The following is a 27,506-nucleotide window of genomic DNA, read 5'->3' as shown; positions in this document are numbered from 1 at the left end:
TGAGTTTAGAGTGGCCGCCATCCACATGAGCCGTTACAAGATGGGTAGGGGTAGGGGGCTTGGCATAAGGGCTCAGGAAGTTTATTCCAAGCATAGGGTGAGATGAGGCAGAATGGGCGGAGCCTGGAGTTGGCGGTGGTGGAGAAGGGTACTGGGCAGCCCAACTGCCCAGACTCAGGCATACTATGAGATGCATGGAGTCCATTCTGAGGGTACAGATTACAATATTGTAGTAGGGGTAGTGGGGTAAGGAATATTGTAGATGAAAATATTCGAGTTATTCCCCAAGTTTTCCACGTCATCACTGTGACCCCTGACGCAGGTGCTAGTCACCGAAACACGGCCCGTGTCGGGTCAAGGCTCATTCATTAAAGAACTTTGTTCCATTTTAAAGGCCCGTGGTGCTGTTTTTTTGTTTGAATATTGTAGTAGTGTCATTAATCTAAACTGTAAGCCACATTGAACTCAAGCCTGTTTTCAGGATAATGTGGGATATGTCATAAATAATAATAATATTTATTTATTACATTTATAACCCACATATTAACTAGGTGGGGAACAATAAAACGCACATAATAAAAATACATAGAAATAAAAACAAAAAACAGACAAGAAAGTAACATAATACAGTTTACACACCAAATATAAGCCTGAACAAAGAGGTACATTTACATATTTTTATTAAGCTTCATTAACTTCGCTACCACACTACTTTGTCCTAAACTAAAAATAAAATTATTTTTTCTTCCTTTGTTGTCTGGCCATTTACTTTTTTTCTAATTGTGTCTGTCCCAGTATCTGATTTCTGCTTTCTTCTACCTTCTTTTAACCCTCCTGCAAGGATTTCCTGTCCATTTGTCATGTTTCTCTCTCTTTCTCTTCCTTTCAGCTTTCTTCAGTTGTTCTGCCTCTCTATCCAGATTTAATTCATTCTACTATCCAATATTTAATTTACCTTTTTTTTTTGGCTCTCCTATTCCCCAATCTTTCACTAACTCTGTTCTCTTTCTTTCCCACCCCTTCCATCTAGCATCTACCCTTTCTTCAACCCCCCTTCCATCTTGCATTTGACCTCTTTCTCTCACCCACCCCTTCTCACCCAGCATCTGCCCTCCTCCTTTAACATGTAGATAGCTGGGTGGCTGGTAGACATGAGGATTACCTGCCTGACGCGAAGGTGGCGAGCCTTTTAATGACAATATTAACCTGTCGTTAAAATCGTCCGTAGCACCTGAAGATTGGAGGGTGACCAATGTGACGCCGATTTTTAAAAAGGGTTCTAGGGGTGATCCCCTGATGCCCCCCCCCCCCCCCAAAAGGAAGCTATAATCAGAAGTACAATTAAACAGGTTTCTGAAAAATAAATTTTTCCAAATGTACTGGTTAAAAAAAGATGTACAGTACTTATTCCCGTAATGGATAACCAAACATTCATAAGGAAATCATACCAAGATGCAGTCTTCCCTCTAAGGTGAGCGTGTGAGCGATTGCTCCTACAAAGGGAAAGGGAAATGGGACTTGATGTACCGCCTTTCTGTGGTATTTTGCAACTACATTCAAACTGGGAGTGTTGCTCACTTCCAGTCTACATTCGCTCATAGTCTCGTCCCTCCCTGTTTCCCCCTCCACCGACGCCTCGATGCAGCATGCGAGTGGATTTTAAAAAGGGGTGACAGTGACAGCGTGGGTATAACGCTAGTAGCCTAGCCCCCTGGGTATTCCCCGCTTCACTTACCTGGTGCTTAGCCCTGGCCATGTCCTGTCAGCTGAGCACTTCCTGCTGCTGGAGTCTGGGCTATTGTTCTGCACACAGCAGCCTTTGCCATGAAGTGGTAAAGTTTGCAGCACACTTGGCTGAACTTGCCCAGAGCCTGGTGAGTCGAGGTAAGAGAAGATGCGGAGGAGGATTTCTTCAGGCAGGCCCAGAAGAGAGAACATGTCCAACCCGCTGTCCTTCAGCGGTTTCTTCTACCTCCCGATGCCTGTATCTTAAAGTTTGTAAGCGGCCAACCTTTCTTCCCATGGCATTTCTGAAATAGCAAGTCAGAAGTAGCTCGGAGTGGAAACCATCATAATTGGAGCATTAAAGCCCATGGCCGGCAGTGCCTGACAATCAAAGCTGCAACTGCATGTTGGAGAGCTGGATCAGATCACGCTGCACTATTCGGTGTACTATTTATGAGATTAATTAATCCTCATTTACATTCCAGTTGTAGGTGCAGTGTACCTTTGACATTTTTTGAAAGCGATAGTGTTAGGATAAATGTATGCATGTAAATATGCTTGTGTAAAACCTTATTTTTCAAACATCTCCATACAAGGGCATAAAGCAAAAATACTAATCATACGAGCTACCTTATGTTTGCTGCCCATATAAACATCTAGAATACACCTGCCTTGCTCTCCCACAGGCTTGTGACTTGCAACAGCTGTTAAATTGTAAGTTAACATTTTTTTCTACATAAAATTATTTGGTTATGGGAGCATAATTCTTTTTAAGAAATTATGTGGTAGTAATAATAGAAGAGCTGTGGTACAAATTTTGTTTGAAGTACCAGACCTATAGCTTTTTACTTCCATATCACTATCTCATTCTTTCTTTTAATAATTTCCAAGCCGCAGATAGCTTGGGGGAAACACCCTCCCCTCTGCTCCACAGATAGTTCGGGGGGACTCCCCCCCTTTCATTTTTGGCTGTTGGGCTATTTTCGGCGCTCAATCGAAAAAATTTGTACACAGGTCAATCCACTCCTGGCAGTGTTCCCGCTAAGGAGTGACCTGCTGTGTACAAATTTTTTTCGAGTGAGCGCCGAAAATAGCCAAACAGCAGGTCGCTCCTTAGCGGGAACACTGCCAGGAGGGAAGGTCCTACTGCCAACACCCGAGGTTTTAGCTGCAGGAAGGCTTTCCTATGACCTATGAAGTTGAGTGGCCTTCACCACCTTTGGGAATATATATATCTTCTGACCAAAAAAGGAACTTTGTTAAAAATATCAAATTTCAAAATTGGAATTTTTTCTAGCTTGGAATGAAAAGTAACCAAAAGGGTTGCTCGGGTAGAAATATTGTCCTGCAAAGGTCTCTAAGAACTCAGAAAGCTCCAGACTATCCACAGAGGAAATTAAATCCATTTCCCCCACCTCTTCTTCATCCTTATGAACTCCCTTAGGAAAATAAGACATATTAGATACACTCAAAGTGTCCGCATGTAAATATCACAACACTTCTTTCAAGTATCTTTTCAGGAGAGACTGGGAGGTTTAGGATCCGTAAATTCTTAGCCTTAGCCAAATTCTCCATAGACTCTGGTTATCATGCAAATCAGTCTCTCTTTTACAGTGGCAGTCTCCACTGACTGAATAGCAGATAGCTGTCTTTCCATTCTCAAACATCTAGAGGTAAGAATTCAGCCGGGGCATTGAGCATTTTGCTGACCACTGCTAGTGTTATTCCTGGATATTCAATGCCAAGCCATGTCCAAGCTTCGGAACTGAATATCTGATTTATGCGGAGCCAGTGAACATATAGCCGGTTAATTCAATATTCAGAACTTAACCAGCCATGGGTTGTCGCATAAAGATAAGACTGTGTTTAATGCGGTCCCATTTATGTGCTTACCCTGGCTGGTTAAGTGCTGAATACTGGCACTTAACCTGCCAAGTGCTGACTCTGGCCCCAGAATGCTCTCAAAATAGTTGGTTTTCATTTAGGCGCTTACCCTTAATTTCAGCAGCAATAACCGGTTAAGTGCCGCTGAAAATTAGCAGATAGCCCCGAACAAGTGATTTAACTGGTCAGTGGCCATTTCTGGGTGATAAAATTGTTTTGGATATCAACCAGATCATTTCCATACTTCTAAATTTGTTATTCTACTCTTGAAATGTAACATTTTCCTTGGAGGATTAACATAGTTGAGTCAAAGTTCCTATTGAAGTCCCTTCCATCCATGTAATTGCCAACCATGTCTTCTTGAGCCAGTGATTTACCAGACTCCTGAACCACTAAACTCCACTCTTGGGAAAAAGGAATCACCCAAGGAAGGTAGGCATTCTCCACTCCCAGAATTTCACTCAAAGCAGACACAAAGGGGCTTACTGGAGGAAGCTTCTGTGAAGCAGCAACTTTCAAATTCCCTGATGAAGACACATCGCTCACTTCAAATGTTTATGAAGGCGTTTGAGAGTGGGAGGGGTCGGGGGCATGTCCTACCAACCAAAGAGATTTTTAGAGAGAAAGGAGGGAGTACTTTACAATCTGCAGTGCCTTTAGAGAGAAAAGAGGGAGTACTTTACAATCTGCAGTGCCAAGTAATCCCAAGCACAGCTCCACAGGCTCTAAGATGTTGGTCCATAGACCCACTAACAACCAGGCCACCTTTGAGGGCCTGCTTCTTATTCTTCCACTTTCCCATCTAGAAATACTTTCCTCCAGATTCCTTATGTTTCAGGTGAGCCTCAGGTACTCTGAAGATGCTCTAAAGGGGCGTTCCCCTTTAGGCATGCACCCACAGTCACATAGACATGCCACCCTCTCAGTTAAATTTTACCTCTTCCTCAGAGGAGGAGTACTGACATCATTCTCAGAGGCCAATACTCCAGTGGGCATCAATCCAGCCAAAAGATGGAAAATCCAGTCAGTAAGGCAACTGTTCTTACTCTCCTCTCTTTGCCACTTGCCCTCCAATTCCCCATGATACCTTCTCAATTGAATAGATCCTTCTCGGAAGAAGTACTGATGTTACTCTCAGGTGCTGATGCTCCATCTGAGGTTGATCTTAGTGGCAACTGGAAGATGGAATATCCAGTCACTAGGGAAGCTCTTCTCACTCTCCTTTCATTGTTGCTTGCCCTTCTTTACCTCTGAGTTTTTTTTAATTGAATGGCAAGTGGACATGATTAAACATAGCAACTTTCCTGATTTTCCTAATTCATAATAGTTGGAATGGTTAAGTAGGACGTGCTTTCACAAACTCTGAACCCAAAAATCACATGAGTTAAGAAATAACCAAACCTGTTTTTTTTTTTTTTGAGGGGGTGGTCTGGTAATTCCTTCTTTTCCTTTTTCTTCCAGCTTAGTCAGAAATGGGGTTGGGATCCTGGTGCTATTAGCTTTGACTTGCCACCCATGGATTTTCTCCCCTGTTTTAATAGCTCCCTAGTCTGTTCATTGCAGCAAAGGTCCTGAACCTAGGAACTACACAACAGAGCTCCATCAGGGATCCTGTATCATGGGCTATAAATCCAGCCACCAGGTGTTGCTCTTGTCAATGATTACAACTCATTAGAACTCAATCTCTCATCTCTGGGGCCTGTGGCATTCACAGCCTTGGCTGTTCAGGAGTACAACAACAGACCCAAACAGGAAACCTTCCACATGCCAGTGCTACCAGGCTGGCCCAAAAATGTGTTTTAATTGTATTTGTCAGGATTGAATCTGAATTTTCTAAGGTTTTAGTGTAATTTCTTTGCCCTTCTCTCATATTTTTCTTTATTCTTCTCTTGCAATACCTTCAACTCTACTCCAGTGTCAAATTTTAGTATAATGTTGTCTCTGTTCCTTTTTTGTGGTGCTGTCTCTTTGCACCCTCTCTTGCACAGTGCTGTTTTTCCTCTTTTGCTGTTTCCCTGCCTCCACCCCTAACCAATAATGCCATCCATGCTTCTTTAATCAGACCTTCTCATTCCTACTTATACACATTTACACATTTTTTAAATTTGATATAATTATGTCCCAGAAATGACAGTGCAAGTCGAAGCCTTTTGGGATCCAAAGCAATTACAGGCCAATAAATCTCTGTGGTGGAGAAGCTGTCAGGGATGAAGCAGTTTCCTTCCCCATTTGAAGTGGAAGGTTTGGGTCATGCATGGTTTATTTGAAACAATGCCACCACCTCAAGTTGCTGATCTTATCGCTCTGTTTCAGCTGCTTGGAGATGTGCAGCGTGGCACTGCCTGAAGCTACATTAGGCATGCTGCCAGAAACAGACACAAGTCACTCCTTCCCTCCCTGAATTCACATGCATGGGGCCAAAAGGAATGCAGAGAAAAGAGAGAGTTTAGCTGGTCCTGGACATGAAGAAACTTAAGAGCTGGCAATGCTGATGTGGGATGACACCCTGGGACCACCACCTCTGCTCTCACAGAATAGAGAAAAATAATTAGACTGATAATTTGTACATCTGTTGCCAAAGTAATGAACACAATCTGAGTCCAACCAGCTTCAAAGGCCACAAAGAAATGGCAGTCTAATCTAACACATTCTATGTAACAATCCTGTTATCCCCCAATCAATCCATGAAGCACTTCCTGTTTTTCTCTCATGTTTCAGAGCCTGTGCCTGAACATTTTTCTGAGGTGATGAGAGACCTGTATTCTCCCCTGTGCAAATGCAGGATATTCATATAGTGTAGCCTGCCCTGCTGCAGTAAGTTAATCAGAGTGCACCTTCTGTACACACAGCTAACAACTCATATGTTTACAAGATCCCAAGTTCAAACCCCTAAAATTTATATCTGAGAAGGTAGTTCAGTTTGCTGAAAATCATATAGAGCTCAATTAATCCACAATAGTTTTGTCCTTTGGGAGGAGAACAGCAGTCAAATATAAGGGGTTTTTCTTTTGTCTTAATATCTGCTGTCATAAAAGGGGACATTTGGCCGTTACACTGTGCAGTTTCTACTTCTCCAATAGTTATTTGGAAGGGAATAAAAATGGAGTGTGCAGGATTAAAAGCATTAATGGGTTCTGGCCACACCCACAAATCACCCAACGAGAGAGAGAGAGAGAGAGAGAGAGAGAGAGAGAGAGAGAGATTATCTCTATATATAGCAGGGGCGTATCTGCGTGGGGCCTCAGGGGCCTGGGCCCCCGCAGATTTTGCCCTGGCCCCCCCTACCGCCATCAACCCTCCCCCGTGCCCGTTCTTACTTTTGCTGGCGGGGGACCCCAACCCCCGCCAGCCGAGGTCTGCTTCCACCTGCCGCTGCCTTCAAAACTTCTTCTTCAGCCGGCGGGGGACCCCAAACCCCCGCCAGCCGCCCCGCGCTGTTTAAAATTCATCTTCGGCCTCCGTGGCCGTGCTGCTGGGATAGGCGGCGCTGTTGAAATCCACTTCGGAGTCTGACGTCGCAGCACGTACAACGTACAACGACGTCAGACTCCGAAGTGGATTTCAACAGCGCCGCCTATCCCAGCAGCACGGCCACGGAGGCCGAAGATGAATTTTAAACAGCGCGGGGCGGCTGGCGGGGGTTTGGGGTCCCCCGCCGGCTGAAGAAGAAGGTTTGAAGGCAGCGGCAGGTGGAAGCAGACCTCGGCTGGCGGGGGTTGGGGTCCCCCGCCAGCAAAAGTAAGAACGGCAGCGGGGGAGGGTTGGCGGCGGGAGGGGGGTGGAGAGACTAAGTCATTGGTGGCGGTGGGGGCTCGGCGGCGGCGGCGGCGGCGGCGGGGGGGGGGGGGGCGCTAAAATGTGCCCCCTCCCTCTGGCTCTGGCCCCCCCTACCGCCGGAGTCCAGATACGCCCCTGATATATAGTAACATAGTAGATAACGGCAGAAAAAGACCTGCATGGTCCATCCAGTCTGCCCACAAGACAAATTCATATGTGTATACCTTACCTTGATTTGTACCTGTCTTTTTCAGGGCACAGACCGTATAAGTCTGCCCAGCAGGATTCCCCGCCTCCCAACCACCAGTCCCGCCTCCCATCACCGGCTCTGGCACAGACCGTATGTCTGCCCTCCATTATCCTCGCCTCCCAACCACCAACCCCTCTTCTCCCCACCTGCTCCGCCACCCAATTTCGTCTAAGCTTCTGAGGATCCATTCCTTCTGCACAGGATTCCTTTATGTATATCCCATGCATGTTTGAATTCCGTTACCGTTTTCATCTCCACCACCTCCCGCGGGAGGGCATTCCAAGCATCCACCCCCCTCTCTGTGAAAAAATACTTCCTGACATCTTTCCTGAGTCTGCCCACCTTCAATCTCATTTCATGTCCTCTCGTTCTACCGCCTTCCCATCTCTGGAAAAGATTTGTTTGCGGATTAATATCTTTCAAATATTTGAACGTCTGTATCATATCACCCCTGTTCCTCCTTTCCTCCAGGGTATACATGTTCAGGTCACCAAGTCAACTCTTCATACGTCTTGGAACGCAAATGCCATACCATTCTCGTATCTTTTCTTTGCACCGCTTCCATTTTTTTTAACATCCTTCGCAAGGTACGGCCTCCAAAACTGAACACAATACTCCAGGTGGGGCCTCACCAACGACTTGTACAGGGGCATCAACAATTCTTTTCTTCTGCTGATCACACCTCTCTCTATACAGCCTAGCAACCTTCCCGCTACGGCCACCGCCTTGTCACACTGTTTCGTCGCCTTCAGATCTTCGGATACTATCACCCCATATATAAAATGCACCTCCAACGTTCTAACGAAGCCTCAGCTGGAAACTTGAGGTGGCATAGATATCTGGTTTAATGTCTGCCCCGCCCTCGCATCACAACGTGATGACGTCGAAGGCGGAGCACTGACACTGAACGAATGGCATCGCCTCGCCAACCCGTTGCTCGGCAGCGGTGAAGGCGGCTCTGCGCCAGCGAGGGCCAACAGTCTGCGTCCTCCTCTCCTGCAGCCGTTACCATGGAGGACTGTCAGGCAGGCGAGTACGCTAAGAGCGGACGAGGTTCGTGCAACAAATGCGGGCACAGCATCACCAAGGACTCGCTGCGACTGCCCATCATGGTGCAGGTAGCCACGCGCGCTGCAGCACATGGGGGCGGGGAGCAGGGCTCGCATACCGGCGATCATGCTGATCACTCAAAACCTTACTAGTGCCCGTTTCATTGCTTTCTGAAACGGGCCTTTTTTACTAGTTATATTATAACTCATATTTCCTGTGGGTCAAAAATATATTATTTGGTTTTATTTTTCTTCCATGAAATATCCTGGGAGCTAGCCTGTACCACACTATTTACTTTTACTGTACTCCAGAAGCTGAGGGAAGAAAAAAAAAAGACCACCCCCATGAAAAAAGTCCGAAAGCCAGCAGTTACTTGCAGCTTGTAAAGAATGGTAATGACTATAGTACCATGTGGCTTTGTCTGTCAGACTATCTACTGCACAAGCATTTAATCATAACATTCACGAATGTCCATCCTCTCTGCCCCAGTTCCCCTATTCATACCTCTGTCAGGTATGCCTTACCTGGTGCTTTCCTATACATATCCAATCACTTTCCTGCACTCATACTCATTATTTATGTGTGCACCCCCCACCCCACTAAGCTTAGAAACCACAACAAAGGACCCCAAGAACTAGGATTACCATTTCACGAGGTCCCAGCTCTATCTCAACCACCCCTCACCTTCCCCTCCCTCCCCCCATAAAAAGCAACTAGAAACTGGCATCAAGTGCAAATCAAAGCATTAATCTAGAACAGAGGTTCTCAACCTAGTACTTAGGACACACCTAGCCAGTCAGGTTTTCAGGATGACCAAAATGAAAATAAGCATGAGATAGATTTGCATACAATAGAGGTAGTGCATGCAAATTTACCTCATGCATATTCATTGTGGATATCCTAAAAACCTAACTGGCTAGGTGTGTCCTGAGGACTGGGTTGAGAACTCCAGTTCTAGAATGCTCAGTCACTCTAGCAGTTGAAACTGGATGATGTGCTGATCTTACCTTTCTCACACAAATACAGGAAACAATGCACTACACTCACTAGATTTATGTAACTTATCCACCAGAGTTTGTCCTCTTTACCCCAGTACAGGTCTAAGTATATAAGCAACTTCAGGCAGGCCTGAAATGATTCATTATATGCCTATTTTCATCCTGTTCACCCCATTCAATCTTCATTCCAGCACTGAATAGCAAATAGTTTTCCAGTCTCAAACTATGTAAACTGACCCCTAACTGAAAGGTGCAAGGTATGGAACTGCAGTCTGGATCTGAGAAAGGTAGGCAGTATATAGCCAAGTCAAGAACAATAAAATAACTCAGAAAAGCCTGGGATAAGTATAGAGGATCCATAATTGCAAAAAAGTGAAAGGGAAGCCAGAGACCAACTGGGTCTATGGCATTGCACACGGAAGCAAACTGGCAGACTAGATGGGTCATATACCATATTCTGTTTCTAAATGCCCTGCCAGCACTGGCCCTCATTTTCTGGAAGAAAGAACAGGGGGCCCAGACCATTCTATTCCCCATTTCCCCCTACTACATTGACAAAACAGTTATCTCAGTCTACATCTTGAAAGCTTCTGATGCCAGACACTAAACAGTTCTCAAACCAAATTAGGACAGTAACCTCAAATAAAAGTCAGTTTCACAGCCTGTGGCTTTTTGTGTCTAAACTTCCTATCCTTGCATGAGAATCAGACCGAGGAAGATAATGTATGATGACAAATAGATAATTGTAATCTTGGCTATTTTACTAAAATGCCCTAACCCTTTGTCAGTGTTTTCTCATTAGATAAAAGAGCAGAGAGCCAACCATATAGGCAAATTTCCCTTTGCTGGGACATTTAGCAACATATCTGAGATAGAATAGAATCCTCCTGCTGATATATCTGGATGCCAAAAAGAACTGCAGAATGCTGGCCTCATCTACCTACACACAGAGACACTCTTGGTATTTATTTATTTATTTATTAGGATTTATTTACCGCCTTTTTGAAGGAATTCACTCAAGGCAGTGTACAGTAAGAATAGATCAGTGCCTGTCAGCTCCAGAATTCCCATTCAGCCTGTGCTTGTTGACATCTGCAGCAAATTGTTAACACAAGATACCGAATGGACTAAATGATGATCTATGGACCAACAATGGGCAGGGCTATAATTCTGATTCCAAAACCAAATGATACTGCATGATCAATGATTGTTTCCCAGCAAAAGGTTTTGCTATTAGACCTGTCTATTCCCCCAGCTGAGAACTGTTATGGGGTATATCCATTAAGGCTTAGATATTATGATGTGTTTGCTGTAGGCATGGCTTGTTGTAAGAATGGCTCTGTGGTCACCCCTTATAGCAGCATGCTATACCAGTGGATCTCAACCTTGTGGCACACCTGACAACGTTTGTATGTGTAACACACTGAACAGTACAATTTGTGGGTAAACAAAAGAAGCCTAAATATCATTTCACTGTTGTTAAAAATGATACAAGGAAAATATAACACACAATTTATTTTCTATCAACTTATTGAAATTAAAAATATTGAATTTTACTTTTTTTTCACTTAGAAGTTTTCATCTTCACTTTATCAGTGATGAATCTAGGACTGATATGCTACACACCGTTTTTCGATATGAGGTTGAATAGTACACAAATTTACACTAAACTTACTGCCAAACATCAAGAAACTTTTCTCACTTTCTGGTGTCTATACATAGCAGAGAGCTAACATGTTTTTCTTTACAGCTGCCATGCAAAAAATTATAGGTCAACAAGCATGACCATGAGACATACATGCACCATACTGGTATCTCACCATCATTGTTCTAGCATATTACTGACCACTGATTGTTTATTTTTGCCTCTTTTGAATACAAAAATTGTATACATTCAAATTCTGGTGTAGCCTCAGTAAAAGCAATATAAAATTCCTCCACTGTTGGACACAAAACCCTACAAATGATCTACTCAGAAATTATGTAGAAAACAGTGCCACAACTGCACTAACTTTGAGGACACAAACAGTAAAACTGTACTTTTTTTTAAAAGCAGCACTGCAGCTACAGAATATCAAAACCCCAACTGTTGGAAAAGTTGAATAAGCTGGCCTGCCACAGACCCCCACACAGAAACTACATGCCAGCAGAATCCCTCACCTCGGTCACACACATCAACCCACACCAATTACAAAATAAAGGACCAAAAATTAGAAACGGAAACCCCTAAAGGCTACAATCTCTGTGAGTAGCACAACATGGGAGAAATACAAATATAAATGCATTTCCACATGTACTGTGTAAAATACAAAAATATAAGAAGTGCTGACATCTTCCCAATCACTAAAAACAGAATTTTGTTTTCTTTTGTTTAACTTTGTTGTATGGGCAGTTTATTTTCTATTAAGTGTGGCTGGTTTCTTTCTATTCTCCTTTGGTTAATCTTCCTCTGAATTCATTCCCAAAGTTTATTTTCTATTCTCCTTTTGTTGGTCTTCTTCAGAATTAATTTCAAAATTTCTTTTCTATTCTCCTTTTGTTGGTCTTCTTCAGAATTAAATTTCAAAATTTCTTTTCTATTCTCCTTTTGTTGGTCTTCTTCAGAATTAATTTCAAAATTTCTTTTCTATTCTCCTTTTGTTGGTCTTCTCCTTTCCATTCCAATATGTGTCTCTGATAGCAATGTTTCCCTTCATCCTTTTTCTCCATTTCTCTCTACTGTGCCTTTCTATCCATTCATAGCTAGATTTCATCTCTTTTCCACTCTACAGTCCCCGTTGTTCCTTTTTTCACTCTTACCTACCTACTAGCATTCCATGTTGCACTCTTCCTCCTCCCCATGCAACCAATTTCATCCTTTCTCTCTTTGTCTCCATCTTTCATTCATTCTAGAACATCTTTTCCAACTCTCTGTAATCAACCCTTTCCCTAGCCATCATCTATCTTCCCTGGCCACTCAGTTCCTTAACTTTCCCATTTTCTCAGTGGATAGGTGGGAGTTTTCCGGACTGCTCAGTTATTGAGGAATCCTCATGATATTGCTTCAAAGTGTGGGAAAACTTCTAGAAACATAGAAACATGATGGCAGATAAAGGCCATATGACCCATCCAGTCTGCCCGTCCTCTGTAACCCCTAATTCTTCCTGTTCCTAAGCGATCCCACATGCTTATCCCATGCCTTTTTAAATTCTGGAACAGTCCTCGACTCCACCACCTCCACCGGGAGGCCATTCCACGCCTCCACCACCCTTTCTGTGAAATAATACTTCCTTAGGTTACTCCTAAGCTTATTCCCTCTTAACTTTGTCGTATGCCCCCTCATTCCACAGCTCTCCTTCATTTGAAAAAGGCTATCTTCCTGTACATAAATGCCCTTGAGATATTTAAACGTTTCTATCATGTCTCCTCTCTCCCTCCTCTCTTCCAGCGTATACATGTTGATGTTCTTAAGCCTGTCCCTATAATTTTTGCATTCAAGACCGCTTACTAATTTCATAGCCGCCCTCTGGACCGACTCCATCCTGTTTATATCTTTCCGTAGGTGTGGTCTCCAGAACTGAAAGTACTCCAAATGAGGTCTCACCAGAGACTTATACAAAGGCACTATCACCTCCTTTTTCCTGCTGGTCATGCCTCTCTTTATGCACCCAAGCATCCTTCTGGCTTTGGTAGTCGCTTTTTCTACCTGTTTGAAAGCTTTAAGGTCGTCAGACACAATCACCCCCAAGTCCCGCTCTTCCTTCGTACACTGAAGCACTACACCCCCTATACTATACAATTCCCTCGGATGTTTGCTACCCAAGTGCATGACCCTGCTTCGCTAGGTCCTTCCTCATGTCATTCACACCCTCCAGGGTGTCCACCCTGTTACAGAGTTTAGTATCATCCGCAAAGAGACAAACCTTACCAGACAGCCCTTCCGCAATATCGCTCACAAAGACGTTAAGAGCCGGCCCTAGCACCAATCCCTGCGGTACTCCACTGACAACCTCCTTTTCTTCAGAGCAAGCACCAGTTACCACCACCCTCTGTCTCTTACCATTCTGCTAATGATATGGCTATGGAAAATCAAATGGCTAAATATTTGAGTTATTTGATACATCACCCTTCTAATAAAAACCACTCGCAGCGGTTTACAAAAGGCAATCCAGCTGGGCAACAACAATACAACATAAAACTTGACAAACAATAACAAAAATTGCTCAAGGTTCCCCCATTGCTGTATGTCTCTGTGCCACTCTAGCCACACATGATCCCAAGAAAGCCAGCTCAAAGAAGTAGGTTTTCAATTCCCTTTTAAAATGATGGAGAGAGTTCCACAAACTGGGTGCCAAAAAGAAGAAAACCATCTCTAATAGTACCTAGCCTAGCATGTGAAGTAGATGGTATCACTAAGTGATAGTGAGATTGCGACTGTAGGGCCTGGCTCAGACAATAAGGAATCAATAACTTAGAAAAGTAATGAGATAATCCCAAACAGAAGCCTTCAGAGCTAACACAGTATCTTGTATTTATTTAGATTTTGCTCACACCTTTTTCAGTAGTAGCTCAAGGTGAGTTACATTCAGGTACTCTGGATATTTCTCTGTCCCAGGAGGGCTCACAATCTAAGTTTGTACCTGAGGCAGTGGAGGGTTAAGTGACTTGCCCAAGATCACAAGGAGCAGCAGTGGGATTTGAACCGGCCACCTCTGGATTGCAACCGGTGCCCTAACCACTAGGCCACTCCTCCACTCATTTCATACAGTATTAACACATTAACCAGTGTGCATCTCTTAATATCAGTGTAACACGGTCAAGTTGCCAGACTCCAGCAATAAGTTTAAAAGCTACATTTTTGGACAGTTTGAGATCAATTAATGGTATATTTCAGCAGACCATAAAACAGTGAGCTCCCATAACCTGATCTACTGAGAACTAAAAGATGCACTAGTTTATGTAACAATGACTGATCCACAAATGGCCACACAGAGCTAATAAAATGTAAAGAGCCAAAGCAGCTTTGTGTGATTGAAGCATTGTATTGTTAAAAGGACAGACATGAATTTAGGGTAATGTCTAAAATTTTTATTAAAGACTCCAGTGGTAGGGTGAGACCTAATAACTATGGAGCTACAGTTGGTATTCGTTGGTAGTAGGATTCATTTTAGGAAATGATCAATTAACCAGGAGCAACTGTATGAAGGCTTTTGTTAAAGGCAGACAGATCTGGTAGGTTATGATCAACATAGGTAATCAGCTGAATGTTTGTATAGAAATGTGCTGTGATGCCCAAATATTGAGTAAGAACTGCTAATGGGCTAAGGAAAAGGTTAAATGACAGTTTAAAAGTAGAGCCCTATGGAACACTGCAAGACAGAAATTAAGCTTCAAAGGTCTCTGAGTTATCTGAAACATTGAATGAAAGGGCTCAAATGATCTACAAACTAGGCCCTTAAGACCGATCCCCTTAAGATGAGAAAAGACTAGCCCATGGTCTACTGAATTGAGGGCTGAGGACAAGTTTAGAGATACCACAAGTGCCACTCTAACCCTAAGTAGGCATGGGGTATACTATTTAGGGATATACAAAAACACAGCCGTTGCCTATAAAGAATTCACTCATCATAAGTCATCTTGATTATTGTAAAGCTCTCTACAAAGGGATACGGACACGAGACCTTAAGCATCTCCAACTCATCCAGCTATTGCAAAATACGGCGGCCACATTGATTTCTGGCTTGGGCCGATTTGTACTGAAGGAGTTACATTGGCTATCTATTGCGCTGCACATCTGTTTTAAAGTGATGTGTATAATTTATAAGGCGCTTTTTGGGTTTAATGCAGAAGTTCTGGTGGATTTAGTAGTGGTCTCTTCTTTAAAGAGAAATCTTTGTTATTTTCAAACTTTAACATTAGGACTTCGTTTTATGAAAAATGTTAGATTTAAATCCGTTTTGGAAAAATCATTTCCTTTTCAAGAGGCACGCCAATGGAATGCGCTTCCTATGCTCCTGAAATTACAACCTATTTATTTATCTTTTAGAAAGATGCTTAAGATCCATTTATTCAAGGGTCAAGTTTAATTTTGTATAAGGTTGTTTTGGGGTTATGTAACTTTTTCTCTTTATTGTTTGAGATCCTCTTTTTGTGAACCACTGTGAATTCTGATCTAGGAATATGGTTGGTATACAAGAACCGGACAGAATAGAATAGACAATAGGATCTATAAGGCATCTAATTCAGCTGTGCTTTATAAGATGCTCACTACCCCTTGCGCTGCCCGTGACCTTACAGATACTGTACATGGCTTTGCATCCCATTTTGAACACAAACCCTTCTACCTGCGCCAAAGACTGCAAGCCGGCCCTTTGCCACCTCCTGTATCTCATTCTTCCCTTCCTACTTTGGCAGCAGACACATTTTCAACTTTTTCCCTCCCTACAACTGGCAGTCTTACCTCAATTCTTCGTGCAATGAAGCTCACCACAGCACTCCAAGACCCGTTGCTCTCCAGCCTGTTTAAGAAATGCATTGATCCCTTCCTCCCTTTTCTCCTATCGATGTTGACCTCCAGCTTCTCTGAGGTCTACGTGCCAATAGCTTAGAAGACACCAACAGTGTGCCCCAAACTCAAGGACCCTTCCAAGTTAAGAACAGACTGTGACAATTACCGACCCATTGCTCAGCTTTCCTTTACAGCAAAAATGGTTGAGTCACTTGTTCACATATAGCTTGGTAGACTATCTAGACACTGCCCTTGCCCTTCGTCCCTATCAGTGCAGATTTTGATCTAACCATAGTACTAAGACAACCTTGCTAGGCACCATCACTTATATTTGTCACAATCCAAGGTAGCATAGAAGCATGAGCCCCCTCCCCCCCCCCAATTATCACCACCTCTGACAGTATCTTTGTTGTTGGTTATACTACCCCAGAAGACTTGGCTCCCAGGAGACAGACTCATAGGCTATGTCTTGGGCCTATGCTCCAGCTCAATTGGGGCAAATGTCTATGGACCAATCCCTAAGAACTTATAGAAGGCACTGGCACTTGATCACAAGACACAGGCCTCAACCTGAATCACAGAGAACTCAGCCACTCAAAGCTGCTGAACTAATCCACACTGCAACCATCTGCTAGAGGCAGAGAATACTGACAAGCACCTGGACAACACCAATTCTTATACTGATAATGACACCATTGAAAGTCAGTGTTATTTGCCTCTATCTGCTGATTGGGGAGCATAACCCACTTGACTGGTCTGCAGGATGATAAAGAAAACAAGGTTTATTGTTTTAGAGTTAGGGATGAAAACACACAAATTCTTTCAAATTACAACACACCACATGCAGGTTTGGCTGTGAGAAAAACAAGTCACTAGATTAATACATGCTAGTTTAAGTGGGTATTCTTGAGCTTTATTGATGGAAACTTCAAGAGAAAGCAAGAATGTGCATTTCTCTGAGACAGAGAGAGGGTATTTCTTTGAGGAAGAAAGATTGAGGTAGCTGTAGATGTAGGTGTGTGTGTGTGTGTGTTTGTCTCTCAGAGGAAAAGCGTTTAAAACTGGACATTTTGAATCAAACAAGTAATCCAAGACCTTCCTCTGAATGAAAGGTACCCCAGTCTAGGTCTGGTTCCATTCTTGAACAGTTTACAAAAGTGTTAAAAAAAAAGTGTATGCATATTTGAAAAAAATATAGACAGATGTGTTAATCAGGCAGGAACTAGTCAGGTGAGCAAGGGAATTTGTATGCTGCCCTTCTTCCTGATCAGTGGCTTACAATTATTTATTACTTGCAACTCAACAATGGAGAGTTACGTGTAGGTGCCCTGTGATCCCCCAAACCCTACCAGCTGTGGTATATAATCAAGTCTCCTTGGATCCCAAACATAAACAGAAGAGAAGGTCTTCCTACATTTAGACTGTGCCCAGTAGGATCTTTAGGCAGCCACTGAGCCAGCTGGGGACAGTTCCACTTTTCTAAGTGCAATCACATCTGCCTGCAGTCAGAGCTCAGATCTGCATTCTGTAACAAGACCAAACAGAAACACAGTACACCTGGCTCCCAGATAGCAGCACGCTGGAAAAAGGCCAAGACAAGCTGGCAGATAGCAGCTGAAATGGCCATCAGTGCCGAGAGCTGTTACTGGGTTTTGCAGTTCTGCTGAATACTTTAGCAGAAATAGCTGTGAAAAAGGTCCTGTAGGATTATTATAAGCAACAACCTTTAATGCACTAACACTTCACATTTGGTTCACTCCTCTAAGTAAAAGCTCTGAAACCATGTCAGTTTCTCTGTTCTGCTCTTCTAAAATGTCCCCTCTTAAGGCCTCTCATAAGGAACTGGTTAGACCATGGCAGTTAGGAAACCTGAACTCGTACATCAGAAACTATTTTAAAGGCGCACTTTCCCATATACAGCACACAACAGACTGCAAGAAACAGAACAAATTCCAAGGCCCGGCCCAGCCCATCTCAGACACCAACAAAACTGGAAAAGGGCAAAATTTGTGCATATTTCCTACAGATTCACAGAACTACAGCAGCTGGTGTCCATCTTTATGAAGTCATACAAACAGAGAATAATTGCACAACCCCTGGTACAGCTTCAGACCACCCAATAGGGGAAGGGGGTGAGGGCATATGAAATCAAAGATCTGCATGAAGAAAGTGACACATTTCATTCTTTCTGCGGTTTACAAATGGAGAAAATGTTTCTAAAGTTTAGCTAGGTGACTATCTGAACACAAGTGACACCAGATTGGTATGGATTAATACAAGAACCCAAGCACACACGGCTCATACTAAAGTCAAGGTCTAGGGCTTCAGGAGTACCAGCTTTGTTAAAATGAGGCATTCTTTAAGAAGGCACTGGCAAGGCTGAAGGTTCTTTTTGAACTAAAACAGTGCGCTAAACTAAAAGGAGATGTATTAAGGGCAATATACTTCCACGTTAGGAAAGCAAATAAAAGGAAAAGGAAAAAAAACCCACTAGTACACTTTTCCAAAGAGGTGGCTGAAAAATGGCAACAAACTAATATTCACAAAACACAAAGGGTCACTCTGAATGGGCTTCGTCGGTATTGCCATGTGGGAAACACTAGCGTGGTTTGGTAAAAGGGGCCCAAAGGGTCTTAGAAACGGGAGCACAGGGAAGAATATCCATAAAGTTGAAAGCTGTCAGCTCACTGAAGGCAAAAACAGAAGAAAAGTATCTAAGGCTGTAGAGAGGGGTGACAAGTTTTTTTTTTACATATATCAATGAAAGGAAGAAGTGAGATTATACAACAGAGAAAAAAAAGAAGGGTAATAGGGAGGGGTAATGAGAAAAATGTGGAAATCTTAAATAAATATTTTTCTTCAGTGTTCACTGGAGAAGGGCTGCTGAGTGTTGGCAGGGTTATATGCCATCATTTACAGAAGAGAGGGTTTTACCCTTCTTGGAAAGAAAATGAACAAATCTAAGGGGCCAGATGGAATACTTCATAAGGAATAAAGGGAGCTTAGAGAGATTCTGAGTAGTCCACTAAAAGGTCCACTCTATAAATCTTTGCAGGTGGGAGTGGTCCTGCATGGCTAGAGAAGGATGGACAGTATCCTTTTTAAAAATGGTAACAGTAGCCCAATGTTTATTTTTATCCTGGGGGCCAGTGAATGGCAGAGGTGGTTAGAAACTATAGGTTGATCTTACCTCAATGGTTGGAAAATTAATGAAGACTATACTGAAGTGAAAGACAGCAAAGTATCTTGAATCTATAGTGAGCTGCAGGACCCAAGGCAACATGGTGTATCAGAAGGAGATCATGTCTGATGAACTTGATTAGTTTCTCTAATTGGATGACTAGAGATTTCAACCAAGGTTATGCGGTAGATGTAGTTTACTTGGATTTCAGTACAACTTTGATACTATCCTGCATAGGGGGCTCATAAATAAGCAGCCTGGGGGGGGGGGGGGGGGCAGCAGAGAGGATGGATTAGACAGCCATTCCCAACACAGTTCTCAGAGCACACCAAGTCCCATCAGGTTTTCAGGATATCCATAATAAATAGTCATGAATCAGATTTGCATGCAATTAAGGCAGAGCATGCAATTCTATCTCATGCATATTCATTGTGGTTATCCAGAAAACCTGATGGGACTAGATGTGCCCCCAAGGACTGGGTTGGGAATGGCTGGATTAGCAGCTGGCTGAGTGACAGAGAAGGGATAGCAGTAAATGGAATTTTTTATTCTGCGGAAATGAAGGTGATTAGTGGTATGCCTTAACGACCTGTCCTGTGGCCAATTGCATTCAATTTCTTTGGAAGAAATCCTGCATTAGGGTTAGAAGGAAAAGTTTATCTTTTCGTAATTAATGCTAAATTTTGAAACGTAATAGGCACCCCTGAAGAAGCACACCAAATGAGAAGTAATCCAAAAAAGCTAGAATAGTGATCAAGTTCTTGGAAGGTAAAATTCACAGTAAAATGTGCAGTCATACATTTGGAGTGCAGAAATTCAAAGAAGTGATACATGATGGTGAATGGGAATCTGATTTGCACAAACCAAGACAGACACTTTGGGATGATCATATCTGATGATTTCAAGGAAACAAAACAGTGTGATAAGGCAACAGATATAGCCAGACAGATGCTGGGATGTAAAGGAAAATAAAGGCATAACCACAAGAAAAGAGGAGGTGATAATGTGTCTGCATCCATCATTACAGCTCACCTGTCCTGGGTCAAGTTTAAGAAGATATACTTCTAAAAGGCTAGAGACAGATCGGAGGTAATCCAGAAAAAGAATACCAAAATGGTGCAGAGTTAGAATCAAAAGATATGAAACAAAAATTCAAAATTTAAATGTGTAACTCTAAAGGAGAAGAGATATTAGGGATAGAATAAAGACATTTAGATTCCTCAAAGGTATATTTCAGGCACAAGAGACAAATCTTTTACACAGGAAATACTGTTTCAGGATAAGAAGTTATGGAATGAAGCTAAAACGGAGTAGACTCATGAGCAACATCAGATCAGAATTCAAGAAAGTATGGGATAAACATGGAGGATCCCTAGCAGGAAAGAAGTAAAGGAAATGCCAGAGATCAAGTAGGGTTTTATAGGCAGTGAATCCCAAACTTCTATGATCCCGTTTTAATATTTAAAAACTCATGTAATCCTAGTTGATTTTGAAAACAAAAAGAACAATCCCCACACCCCCCTGCCCTAATGTTTGCCTCCACCAAGTCATCCAAAGCATGGTGGAAACAAAAGCAGCAGCGGTAAGTACATGGCCCTGTGTCTCATGTGGAGGCCTCTGAACACATGCTGATTGCCACTACTTGTCACAGAGAAGGTCCAGATGAAAGGGGTACAGCTCTATTTCTGTGACCCCATTTGGGGCACTAACCCACAATTTGGAAACCATGAGTCTACAGCATGTTGCCAGACAGTAAACTGAACAGACCTGAAACACCTCACCCTTCATTCCCGCAAGAGGAGACACAAGGATCGAGTGACGTGGACAAAGCAAAGGGCAGCTAAAGAAAATATGACCTCATGGAACAGCAGACCATAAGGTAGCTGACTAGTAGCAGCAGGTTACAATGATCCAAAAATGAATGGGTCACTGTCAGTAGGCTGGTGGTGACCAGATACTGTCTAGCTAGGTCACAGGGACCTAAGAGGCCAGATGTTCAGTCAACAGCCTTACTAGTTTTATTGGCTATTTAGATTATTACAAAGCTTGGTAAGACATGGGCAGGATGGGTGTTAGATTAAGTATGGCAGGGTTGACCAATCAGCATCTCCTCAGCCCTATGTGACTGTCCAAAATAAAGCCTGCAGATCTTTATAAGAGCATAAGTGTTGCCATAATGGGATGGACTGAAGGTTCATCAAGCCCAGTATCCTGTTTCCAACAGTGGCCAATCCAGGTCACAAGTAGCTGGCAAGATACCAGAACAGTAAAACAGATTTTATGCTGCTTATCCTAAAACAGTCCATAAGCCTTTATTAAGATGGGCTTGGGATAATCCACTGCTTATCCCAAGTCCATCTTAATAATGGCTTATGGACTATTCTTTTAGGAAAGTATCCACATCTTTTTTAAACCCTGCTAAGCTAACTGCTTTTACCACATTCTCTGGCAACGAATTCCGCAGTTTAATTACACATTGAGTGAAGAAATTTTTTCTCAGGTTTGTTTTAAATTTACTACTTAGTTAGCTTCATTGCATGCCCCCTATTCCTAGTATTTTTGGAAAAACTAAACAAGCAATTCAGGTCTACCCGTTCCACTCAGCATTTAAACTCCTGCCAGCAGCAACATTTTTTAAAGGGGTAAACAGCTTTCCTTATGTGGTCACACACACCACATTTAACAGGGTGAGGCAGTAGAAGAACTAGAGAACTGCAGCAACTTCACCATCTGTACTGATATCACAAGTATGTTCAAACCTCAATGGCTACCATCTCCTGTATGCTGATTTCACAATACAAAATATAAACAGAAGTTCAGAGGGGGAGGGATGCAGCAAGCCTTGAGCACATGCATCTGGCTTAAGTCCCCATGCTGACCACTTCTGCTTTAAGGCTGGCCTGGTGGAGGGCAGCAACAACAGCAGCAGCAGTGATGGCACCCACCAGTAGAATGGAAGATGCTACATACTGGTAGGGGGGGCCCTAAGGAAGAGAAGAGGCAATGCTGGATACTTAGGAGTGTAAGGAAATGGTGAGGCTGGACCAGGGCTAGAACAACACTAAATTAAGCCCTAAGTAAACATCCATTTGTGCTCCCATTTAGTTGGTTTCTTCCCCACTCCACCCGAGTCACATTCATTTTCCCTGGCCTCTTCCCCCATCTTCTCATTCATGACCTTCTCCCCACATTTCATCTCTCTAGAAGTAGCAAAGAAAAGGGATACTACAGGAGGGGGATCTGGAAGTGGAAATGCCCTCAAAGGCTCTCTTAGAAAATCAGATATCTTTGGGATGGCCTTGGTCTTTTGTTGTTGTCACCTACAATGCAACTTTCTCACTGGGTTTCACAGTATTCCCTTCTATGCCCATAGGGGCATATTTAGTTACTAGTAAAAAAGGCCCATTTCTGGAGCAAATGAAACGGGCGCTAGCAAGGTTTTCCTCCCCAACCCCCCCTCCCTACCCCTTCGTCGTTGTGAAACCACTGTCGCCATTGCTCCGCACCTCATCAACGCACCTTCCTCACCATCTTCGTTCTGAAGCCATCTGACGCACTTGCTCCGCCCTCGATGTGTGACACCATTGCTCCGCCCTCAACGTCATCACATTTGACGCGAGGGCGGGGCCCAGAGACTTGGTGATTTCGGTGGCTTCACCACCACGAACCCTTCATTCAGGAAGTGACGTCAGTGGCTTGGCTTCAGTGACTTCAGAACGTTGAGGGTGAGTTTTATTATATAGATGTCTGCAGTGTAACTTTGCATGGCATAATCTCATTGTGGCTTTGGCAGTGCTATGTGTGGCAGTGATGAAAGGAGAATCTGTACTACTCATGACCTTCCAGGCTCTGACTGATGAGTATCAAGAGCCTTCCTTCTCTTTTCATATGAAGCTAACCCTCCCATTCTACAATAAAATGTGTCAGTCCAGGTATTCAGGCAGTAGGCTGCCCACCTTAATAGTTTATTCTGATCCCTGATATGGCAGAAGCATATGCAAGCCTCATGCTGGTTTTCTTCACGTTTATTTAGATCCTTATTTTGGAAAAGGCTAATTCCTTTGCACTGTTTTACATTATTATGTAATTCTGGGCTTCCATCAACAGAACTATCAATGAACCTTAACCCAGACCCGGATGGATTCACTCTGCACACTCCAGATTTATTTAGAGCTCTGCCTCTTCACCTTGTGGTCTAGCACCAATGTTCCCATCAGTAGCCAATAGGGGAATCCATCCTACTGCCTGTGCCAGGAGTGATGGCTTCTAGCATTGCTCCAAAGCAGAATCCAGAGCAGAAACAAATATTTTCTAAATAAAATCAACTTGATCAAGCTGTAAAATCATGGACCATTCTATTATTAGACGATTTCAGAGATGGGCCTCTGAACATTATCAGGTGTTCATCAGTGGGTGGGATTTATTGGAATGGAATCACAGCATCCAAATTTCAGGAAATAGTAAGCTCTGAGAGGTTTTGTGAAAGTGATCCTTTCTACTCATTCCAAATGTATAATGTATACACATGCACCCATACTTTTATATATATTTTTATAAAGTTTGATTGCATTTCTGGCCTGTTACTAACAATCATATGTTTATGGGTTAAAGGGGCCTACGTCCCACTGGAGGCCTTTTAGGCAAACCCATTCTATTGGGGTTGTGAAGGATTCCAGGGCTGTTTCAACTGAATGTGTAATTATTTTGAGTGGACTGGGATTTTTGGATTCTGATGGTGTCACTGAATGTCTCCTTTACGATTAATATAAGTTTTTATTTTATTGTAGATTTATTGTGTGCTATTATGTATGGATCTTGTTCTTAATGTGTTTTGTGAAATTATGTGAGGGTCTCTGGTTTAAATTATTGTGATTCCCCTTGAACAGGGCATTCCCCTTAGAAAGGTGGAATTTAAGTTTTGATTTAAATATCAAAATTACAGATAGCACATCACTTCAGAAACAAATAACCACTTATTCAAATGAGGAGCAGCTTTGTACACATTAGTACTACTATTACAACCTGAAGTGAACGGGTTTTTTCACTTGAGCGGAAGCAGCCTGGGCGTCTGGCACCAGAAGGAGCAGTATAAATCATGCTACGTCTGTTTCTAATCCTCGTACTCGTGACCCCGTGCACACGTGGAATGGTTTGTTATCTGGGGAAGGAATACTTTTCTCCCTAAGCTCACCTCATCCAACAGCCAAAAACCTGAAGATTCAAAAAGCACATTTTGTGCATGGCAGTCTCTGGGACCCCAGTCAGTCCTAGACTGCCTGCCAGCAGCTTCAGGTTTTATTAACAAAAAAAACTGACTTTGACAAACATGAGGGTGGAAATGGGGGCTCAGGTTTCAGGAACCCCCCCCCCCCAAATGCAAAAGGATAAATGGCATTAGCAAACCCTATACTACCCCTCAGACTGAGAGAAACAAAACTTATACAGGAAAATCAGGACCAGAGATAGCAAAATGTACAAGGTTTGTAAGTTCAGCAGCCAGATACACTATATAACTCACTGGAGGAGTGGCCTAGTGGTTAGAGCACTGGTCTTGAAATCCAGAGGTGGCTGGTTCAAACCCCACTGCTGCTCCTTGTGATCTTGGGCAAGTCACTTAACCCTCCATTGCCTCAGGTACAAACTTAGATTGTGAGCCCTCCTGGGACAGAGAAATATCCAGTGTACCTGAAGGTAACTCACCTTGAGCTAGTACCGAAAAAGGTGTGAGCAAAATCTAAATTATATTAAAAAAATGTGCATTAACCAATGCTAATAAAGAAACATGACAGCAGATAGACCCATACAGTCTGTCCAATGTACTGCAAATGACATAGGCCCATTTGATTTCCAGCTTTCCCTTCACTTTTTCAAACCCAGGAACTCTCTTTGCTTACCTGGGTTTTCTTGAATTATGTCATTACTTTTTGTCTCCACCACCTGTACTGGGAGCCCAATCCATGCATCCACCACCTTTTCTCTAAAGGTTTATCCGCTTATGTACTCCTAAGATTATTCCTTTTGAATCATATACCAAAACCTTTGGTTCTAGAATTTTCACTCCACTGAAAATATTTGCTTTTGTGGAATTTTTATATTACTGAAGTATTTTAATGTTTCTCTGTCATATCCCACTTTACTCATAGTCTTTCTTGAGTATACCTGTTTTAGTTCTTAAGTTTTGTCTCATGTGGCTTTTCTGAAGCAGACACTGCACAAATTTGACAGCACTTCCTTGGACCACCTCTGCTCTGTTTGTACAATTTGGAGGGTTAACCTCTAGAAGTAACAACAACAATAATAACAATATATCTACTTATATTTCACTAGGTACCATAAGTTCACTGCAGATAACAATTAAAAGAAACTTGGTAAAATACCAGGAATAACAATACATAAAATTCCCTACCACTTACTAAATGGGCTTCTTCGCATTCAGTGTGACGATAATCAGTAGCACAGCTTTGTGAAAAGAGCCCTAAATATGCTTAAGACAAAAATTATTCCAAAATTTTAGTAAGAAGAAATCTCTGAAATAAAAGGGGTTTCATTTTTTTCCAAAACTACATATAGTGCATCATGAATTGTAGATTTTCTGGAAGATTATTCCAGATACAATAATCCAGATGATTTCTTATTAATGATCTGTCCAGTCTGTCATCATTTCCTTTCTGTTCCTTGTAATACCTATCCATATGCATTCCAGTATTCCCTCTCCTCTGGCCTCTCCATGTTCCACAATGCCATAAGTACATAAGTATTGCCATACTGGGAAAGACCAAAGGTCCATCAAACCCAGCATCCTGTTTCCAACAGTGGCCAATCCAGGTCACAAATACCTGGCAAGATCCCAAAAAAGTACAAAACATTTTATACTGCTTATCCCAGAACTAGTGGATTTTCCCCAAGTCCATTTAGGTCTATGGACTTTTCCTTTAGGAATCCGTCCAAACCTTTTTTTAAACTCTGCTAAACTAACCACCTTTACAACATTCTCTGGCAACGAATTCCAGAGTTTAATTACACGTTGAGTGAAGAAAAGTTTTCTCCGAATTGTTTTAAATTTACTACATTGTAGCTTCATCGCATGCCCCCTAGTCCTAGTATCTTTGGAAAGCGTAAACAAACGCTTCACATCTACCCGTTCAACTCCACTCATATGAGCAAAGTCCTCATACTTTATTTGTAGAAAGTTACCAAACTTACTCATCTAATCCTATGAGCTTCAGATACTCATTTAAATTATTAAAGCCCAATGACTTCAGTTCAAGAGGTGACCTACAGAAAATCTTAGATGATACCTGGACATACTACTTCAATATAAGTGAACAGTCTGAGGAAAAGGTGATTTGTACCTTACAAAGGTGCCCTGCCAAATCACAGCCGATTCCCATAAATGTCCATATGGGTCACCACTCGTGATGACAATGATTAAATCACGTTGAAAGGCACTGTAGACCAGTACATTTTGCTATACCAGTTCAGAAGAGTGATGCTCAAGGCTACCTACTGATGAAACTCAGAACCAGGTATGATTCTATACTCGCTGTTGGCAATCAGTTTTCTACCATACTAGATGTATGTTTATGTTTACTATGTGATTTACTATACCACCCTTTCCATAGCATCAGCACAATTTAGTATCAGAGCACCAAGGAATTTTGGGGCTGCAGAACATTTATAACCAGCATCCCTCTAACACACAAGCTGGACACGTTGTGGGAAAGAACCATCAACAAAATGGCAAAATAAGATTTATAGGTTTAAAGTACATCTCCCATTCCCCTCCCCCCTCACAGCTACTGATATCAGTAGGGTGTAAAGATATAAATGCTCATACACAACAAAACTCAACGTAGCGGTTCACATTCCTGGGCATAGGGAGATGATAGGGTGCATACACAGTTGAAAATCATATTTTTGTAGAAGAAAAAGTGAGAGAATCTGGCTTCAAGAGGGCAGACACCAGGTTCAAATGCTCCTATTCATTCATTTAAAATGCCAACTGAAAGGAAGGCTGATGCGATACTGCTGTAGGGGGAAGGGACGCCTGCTTTTCCTAAAAGCCTTTTTTTAAAGTTCACATATGGTGTCTGCTGCTCTCTAGTTGCCTATTTATCACTTTCCTCTTAAAACTGGGGAAGGCACTGGCCTGCG

General features: G+C 42.6%; 1 protein-coding gene and 1 long non-coding RNA gene across 2 annotated transcripts in view; both read right to left on the bottom strand.

Moving 5' to 3' along the window:
• The window catches only part of SMG6 (SMG6 nonsense mediated mRNA decay factor), a 214,962-nt gene that overhangs the window by 73,257 nt on the left and 114,199 nt on the right, over positions 1–27,506 (bottom strand). The window lies entirely within an intron of this gene.
• Positions 554–26,516, bottom strand: LOC115482453. Its single transcript, XR_003944087.1, has 3 exons — positions 26,505–26,516; positions 25,581–25,583; positions 554–686 (listed from the first exon to the last, which is right to left on the bottom strand). It is a non-coding gene; the product is annotated as an uncharacterized LOC115482453 (long non-coding RNA).

This window comes from Microcaecilia unicolor, chromosome 13, assembly GCF_901765095.1.
Source record: "Microcaecilia unicolor chromosome 13, aMicUni1.1, whole genome shotgun sequence".
Taxonomy (NCBI): Eukaryota; Metazoa; Chordata; class Amphibia; order Gymnophiona; family Siphonopidae; genus Microcaecilia; species Microcaecilia unicolor.
This window is presented reverse-complemented; position numbering and strand designations above follow the sequence as displayed.